The 7,127-nt window shown below is 42.2% G+C and overlaps 1 long non-coding RNA gene across 1 annotated transcript; it reads right to left on the bottom strand.

Annotated features, from left to right (window-relative positions):
- Positions 1–222: 222 nt before the first annotated feature.
- LOC118211871 lies at positions 223–7,125 on the bottom strand. Its single transcript, XR_004762097.1, has 3 exons — positions 7,077–7,125; positions 5,605–5,690; positions 223–296 (listed from the first exon to the last, which is right to left on the bottom strand). It is a non-coding gene; the product is annotated as an uncharacterized LOC118211871 (long non-coding RNA).
- Between the last annotated feature and the right edge of the window lie 2 nt (positions 7,126–7,127).

The following is a 7,127-nucleotide window of genomic DNA, read 5'->3' as shown; positions in this document are numbered from 1 at the left end:
GTATTATTACTGAAAATAATTCAGGGTACAACACAGCCCAAGAAGGGCTAATAGTTACTAATATTTCATAATTGCTATGATCTCAAAATCATTCATCAAGCTTAGCGCAATTATCACAGGGAAAACAAGTGTGAACACTGCAGTAACACGCAGAGAGCTTTGCATGTGGTTGCCTCACAGACAAAAGCCCTTTTCCTTTAACCTGACATGACCTACCTTGTGTACACGCTCCTTCACAAGACCGCCCGGGGGAACGTGACCGGCGCCACGGGCACAGGAACTGACCGACACTCTTTCTACAGAAATAAAGAGATAAAAACAAAATACAAACAAAACACATTCTTGATGCTCTTCTAAAACCTCCTCGACTTCTGAACTTGTACGAAGCACTAAGCAAACAATGGGTCGGCGGTGCCTTTCTTTAATAAAATAGCGGTTTCCTGTCAGAAGGTGATCTTAATCCAGAGTTGCGGAGGGAGTGAAGGCATGTCGGAGGGATGTCGGGAGGCTGTGATGCCTGGGCAGAGGAATGTGCTGCCGTTATCACTGGGAGTTACGCAAGAACGGCCTGGTGGAAACCTTCGCCTGGTACAGAGCGGGAATCCTGCCCCGAAGAATTCGCAACTGGAGGAAGTCGGACGCTCCGAACGTCCAATCACACTTCATCCCTGAGAGCGTTTCACACACTTCCCTGCCTCCCTCCCCCAAAATACTATTTTTAGGTTCTAATTTACTGATTAGATTTTGTTATTTTTTTTAAGGGGTCAATGATAATGAATTACAGGTGAGACAGGGAGGCCCTGCACTTAAAGACCTTAACATGAATTCACAGCAGTTGGGTAAAACTTCTTGACTTCCTTTTTTAAAAGCAGCATCGTGTATTAGTGAGGGCAAGAGATCAGACAGTAATAAGAATATGTATATGCACCACATATACAATCGGTTACTTGAAAGCATTCTAGCATGTAGTGGACACTTGCACCTTCGTTTGAAATGGCGTACAGACAACAGCCCTGCCAAACATCCAGGCGTGCTCTGGTCAGCAACAGCTGTACAGTGTTTCAGTTTTAATTCACTCGAGAACCTGCAGCTGGACAGTTCTCACAACACAACTCCATACATAACGGGCTTCTCCTTCCTCTTCGGGTCATATTCAGAATTCAAACAGCTGTCCTGTCTCTTACTTCAGCTGAATGATAAATTATTACACTGCATGATAAAATGCAGTATTTTTCCAGTGCTGTCCAGAATATTTCATCCTTAATCCATTTTGTTTTCAAAGCACTGGCTGGATTTTCAGCAATTCAAGCTCAGTCTCGTCTATTTTCTCAGATTTCTTCTTTCAATAACAGTGTCTCTGTAAACCGCACTATACAAATAAAATTTAATTTTAGGTAGTTTGTGCATATTTTTAATGCTCAGATTCATTTTCATTGCCCTTTTGCAGTAATGATTAGATTATGAGATCATGTGAAGAACAGAATTTAGCTCATTTTAAGGTGGCGGACATGTTTATGAACACAAGCGCAGAATATTCCTTTCCGAGCGGGGGACACAGGTTTAATTTTAATTTTAACGGACCGTCCACAGACCTGTCTGATAGTAGCCGGGGTCTCGTAACGTGTGAGACGCGGGTATCGAATACACAGATGAAAGGAGGCCTATAAATTTGGGCCTTTGTCTGCCTGTTCAAAGGCTGCAGCTGCTGACTGTGTGAGGTTTTAGCTCCATTCATCTGGGGGGCCAGGCCTCGGGGGGGTCGGGGGGGTTCGGGGGGGGGGGGGGGGGTGTCCCGGGGCAAAGACAGAGCGTGCGCCGAGGAGCGAACATCAAAGGCGAGAGAGGCGCTCCCCCCGGTGGGCCCGGCACCAGCCAGCCAGGTATCAGGAGCAGGGGCTCAACGCCGGGACCCGCTCTCTGTCATTAACATCACAGGATCGCCGCGTTGCCACGGTTTTGTTTAAATAAAAAAAAAACAATTAAAAAAGACTGAAAAATCCCTGTCCAGAGACGTCTTATAAACTCAACTCAAGGACTAAAAGTCCTTCCAAGAAGACCACCGGCACAATACCTGGGCTTGAGAATGAGGACGGGGATAATAGCTATAGCTGTATATATAGCTATAGACTGTCTGTTTTGTATTTTGGTCTGCACCATTTGTAACATTTATAAAAGTTAATTTAACAGTTAACAGACAATCATTTTTTTCATCATTGCAAGTACATGGAAATAGAATACTTTGAAACAACACCCCCCTCCCCCACCCCTTTCTCCACAGTTTGAAATCACCAATCAAAAGGCTCAAGTAACCAGTGTGCCACCCGTAAAGTGCGAGCAGCACAGAAGCCCTCGCACCCTTGCAATGCCCCGACTCAGAAAATACTTTATTCCTTTCCCCCAGTGCACAAATTGCAAATGCCCCCCCGCCCCTAACCCATATTTTGCTGTGCCCCAGTTTCTACTGCCCTCTACAACAAAGTCGGTTAACATTTGCATCCCATGTAAATCACAGTGAGGCACAGGATGGGAGAGTGCCCGCGCGTGCCTGTGTGTGCACGCATTTGAGCTCCTTTGCATGTAAATGCGTGAAGTCTTAACAAGCACTGGACTGTGAGAGCACTGCAGGCTCTCTGTGTGCGTTCTACTATGAACGTCTGCCACACGTCTGCCACGCGTGTGTGACAGGATTCATCTTTACACAGTCGTACACATTTGATGAGGTGTGTAAGCTGCTTGGCAACCAGCATGTGTCTCCAGTGTAACGGGGGGGTGGGGTGGGGGGGGGGGGGCGAAACGAAGGATTCGCGGGGCTCAGTGGTACCTGCAGAACCAGCCACACCTGGATAGGTAGACGGCATGTGCATCCTTACACCATTAACACACCTGGGAGATGGGAGACCCCACCTGTCCCACATCAAACAGCCACAACAAGACAATTACACCACCCTCCAGCTGACTTCCTGCTTTTTCTTATGAAGCCAGATAAATACACATAGCCAAATATACCCCAATGAAGGCACTTTGAGACTCAAACCATAAGCAAGCTGGTTCAATGCGTTTCTTTTTTTTTTTCTATAGGTCCGTCAAACCAGAAAAAGCTTTGTAATCTAATCACTTGAATACAAAAAAAAGAGTGCCTTGGGTATTTCAGCCTCATAATATTTTCATGTTTTTTCATACCCCCCCCCCCCCTCAAGAAGCCAGACTGAGATTTTAATTGCAAGCTGTGTGATGCATTAAAGCACAGAGGCAAGCATGGTCTGCTGTTATTCAGACTTGAATGTGGAGCATGGATGATACCACTAGCCTATAATCCAAGGAGCATTGGAAAAGAAAATTACTGCACTGTGGCTACATTTTTGCTCACATTTTACAGATAAAGTTGTTGCCTTTAAAAAAAAAGTTCTGAATATTTCAGAGAGAAAAAAACACTCACACACACACGCACACACGCACGCACACACATGCACGCACACAAACGCACACACACACACACACACACACACACACACACAAACGTTCTGCTCTCATGGTTTCAGCACTGAGGGCAGAGCTGCAGCCAGCATCACCCCTCGTAAAAAAACACAACCCCCCCGGATTATCCCTGCCCCTCAAAGGGTTAATTAACCAGGTGATTATTAGGGGGGACCCCGTTAATTAGGGCCATCTGTAGATGAACAGGTTAACAGATGGTTCGGGGAACAAAGGGGTCACGACTACATTTCAGCACTGCAGTGGAGGAGAGCCGGCGAAGTAAAAATCTGTTCATCGGCTTTCAAAATCCCTCCTTTTCTTTTAACATCATCTCTCAGCAGGCAGACCGGTGAAGCAGGGAGTGGCTATTCAAAATGGCCGTCTGTTGTGCGTTTACATTGCTCGGGTGATTTCGGCATCATTCTTAATGGGACGTGCATTGGCAGCTTACGTAATAAATGATGTTACGCATACCTTGGGGGACTTTCACATTCGGTCTAACCAGTACTGTATTTTGCGCATTATTTCTGTCATTGCACATGTAGTTATCATTTGTATCAGAGACATACACCATATTATCAAAGAAAGACCAAAAGACCAGAACTAAAATGCATTACCCAATATAAGGACAAACCACAATGCAGTCAGACTAAATATGGGTCATAGTTGTTTGTATGCGTCTCGAAACCTTCATTTATATTCCAAATTATACTTCAAATAAAGCTCAAAGGATGAAAATGGGTGACAAAGAAATGTAAAGGCTTTTTGAATGCAGAGCTTCAACTTGCTTCTATAGTGTTGAAACAAAAGAACATTTACTCAAACATTTACTTGTTAAACAGATTTGGCCTATTCACCTTTTGAGCTACGGTCCTTCAAGTCTTCTTACAAATGGCATTTATTTTTTGAACTTCAGAGACTGTTAATATCTTACAATGCATTCCAGGTATTAAAACCGCAAGTAAAGTAGACTTTTAGGCCCTATGATTGGTTGTTTGGAAAAACAGACTGTACCACTGTCAGGAAAAACAGGTATGAAAAAGTGCCTATAAATGGTACAAACGCTTTGTCACTGGGGTGGTGCCCTATAGGTATATAATACTGCACACCTAGCCAGCAATACATAATTCATTTGTACATTTTTGCGAGTAAATGGTACTTATGAGCACCCAGATAGAACATTATTGAACTTTCAGAGTACATTTGGGTAAATTTGTTCCTTAAAGAACAAAAATGTACCTCCACTGCACCTTTATTTCTGACAGCGATGGATGTGTAGGGTAATTAAACCTTTGATTAAACCTTTTTCACCTTGAAACTGGGGGGCCGATGACGGGAGAGCCTTGTGACCACGCCTCTCTGCGGGTATGAAACGGATTGGGCGCGGGAGGGGGGAGGGGGGGTGACTGGAGCTGGGAAACATTGCATCAGAGAGGCCCCCGCCCTGGCAACGGAGCATCTCTACGAGGCTCGGGGGAGACGGGGAGAAAAACAGGAGCTGTTTCTTCACGGGCCATTCCGAGCACCAGGGCCAATAAACTAACAATAACAACGTTCGCCCAACACCGCTTTCAGTACAAGGATGTTTTGCATCCTTGTTATTAATACAATATTTTTATGCATTTTGTACAGCTGCATTTTTGATGCATAGCCCATGTGCGTGCACGCACATTTCAATTCTTTATTTAGGTCAATGTTTATAAAATACATAGTAAGGGCCCAAATATATTTCAGTTGCTGTCTGATGTCCTTCACTTGAGTAGCAGAACGCATACCGGTAGGGATAGAGCAAACAAAATGCAGGTTAGACATTTGTTTTTTGTTAAAATTTGAACCACTTTCAGCATTTCATGGCCACCAGAAAGAAGCTGCTGCTCTAAGGACAACCCTAAGTGTGCAGATGAAGGTACAGCTATTTTCATCCTGGACCAGTGATGCTATTGATTTTCTGAAACAGATTCTAATTATACAACCAGTTCAGACTCAGTCCAAAAACTAGACATATTGTTAGTAGGTGGGAAAGACAAAAAGTGCTTAATGAGCCTAAAACAGGCCCGAACAAACATAAATACACATGAAAATGAAAGATTTTCAAGAAAAGAGAAGAGGAGAAGATTTTCAAGGTTGTACCTGTCTTCACAGTGCCTCTCTGCGGGTATGAAACAGTTCAAACAGCGACAGCTCCCCCTAGGGGCCAGACTTCAATCATTGCAATCCTGAGTTGCAAAGGAAACAGGAGCACAGAAACTAAGATCAAACCACACAGAATATAAAACGCATTACTTGTTAACATTTTGCCATTTCACTATATTGTGAAGTCTTAAAATAAACCTAATGTCTTTATTTGATAGTGTTTTAGACAGTAATCAACAATGGACTGGAATAGGCCAGCTGTTTTTAATGGGGGAAAAAAACCACAGTTGATTGCAAACGTGTAAACACCAAATGATTATCTAACAGAAGTACTGATACTGTATCCCTATTAGAATCTTACACTAAAAAAATAAAAGACGACATAAAATCGACATTATGTTATTCATGCCCTTCACACCTAATTATAACTGCTATACCATGTTACACATCTTGTCTTGTGCTTCTACATAAGCTGAAATAGAAAATAAATATGTTCAGATTGAATTGCAGGAACACAACCTTGGGAGGGCTAGTTTTATATTTTTGGGCCTGTGCTGGCCAACCAATATAAGTTGCTTATATGGTGGATGGCCTCTGGCCATTCAAAAGCCCAGGGTAGATCCTCTTAGACATGGGGTTTATGGTGGGTAGATGAAAAACATACTGCTTTTTACCCATTTATATTTGGTCTTCAGAAATATTATGTCATTAGAAAAATAAAAGCAAATTAGTACATAATTATTGCTCTTCCCTACACTGCATTGACAATAATATTATAATTATAATATTATAATGCAGTATTATATTATTCACTTATTGGTGGTGGTGGTGATTACAGGCCATTGTCACACAGTAAAGGTCTAACACCTGGAAGAACATTTGAAATTGAATTCAAAAGCGCTTTCTCTCAGTTTTGATTGGATTTCTGTGTTTACATGAAGGGCCTTTACTTTGTAATACACCCTGTGTGAAAAAATAAATCTAATGATGGTCCCCAAATCATCCTTAGATTAAAGTCTTAGGTTAAATAAAGTACAATTACATATTGAGTCATTAAGATCATACAAATACATACAGATCATACAAATACAGTCAGATATAATTTACTGGACCAAAGCAAAAGAAGTCTGCTCGTATTTTTGCAATAAATGTCACAACAACGCCAAATTAGGTCCAAGTAGGCAACAGTTCAACAAGTACTTTACTAATAACACTAAACCATTAGAGACACAGAAGAACAGTGTAGCAGTTTGCTTACTGACGATTCCAAGTACAAGGCCATCGCAAACTAGTTAGCACACCAAGCCCATCTAGTTTGTTTGCAAACAATTTTGATCAAAAAACACATTTAATCTGTCTATGTTGCGGTCAAAGTTTTGTTAAATGAATATTGTTATTACGTTCATTTTTCACGATGCGAGGTTAAACGTTGACAAATAAACCATGTAATTTTATATGAAAATACGTACTTTGGCCGTAAACACACGGGTAGGAATAGCTGTGCTTTGCTTCTTGAACAC

Source organism: Anguilla anguilla, chromosome 13, assembly GCF_013347855.1.
Source record: "Anguilla anguilla isolate fAngAng1 chromosome 13, fAngAng1.pri, whole genome shotgun sequence".
Lineage (NCBI taxonomy): Eukaryota > Metazoa > Chordata > Actinopteri > Anguilliformes > Anguillidae > Anguilla > Anguilla anguilla.
The sequence above is the reverse complement of the archived record's forward strand: the minus strand, read 5'-3'. Positions and strand labels throughout refer to the sequence as shown.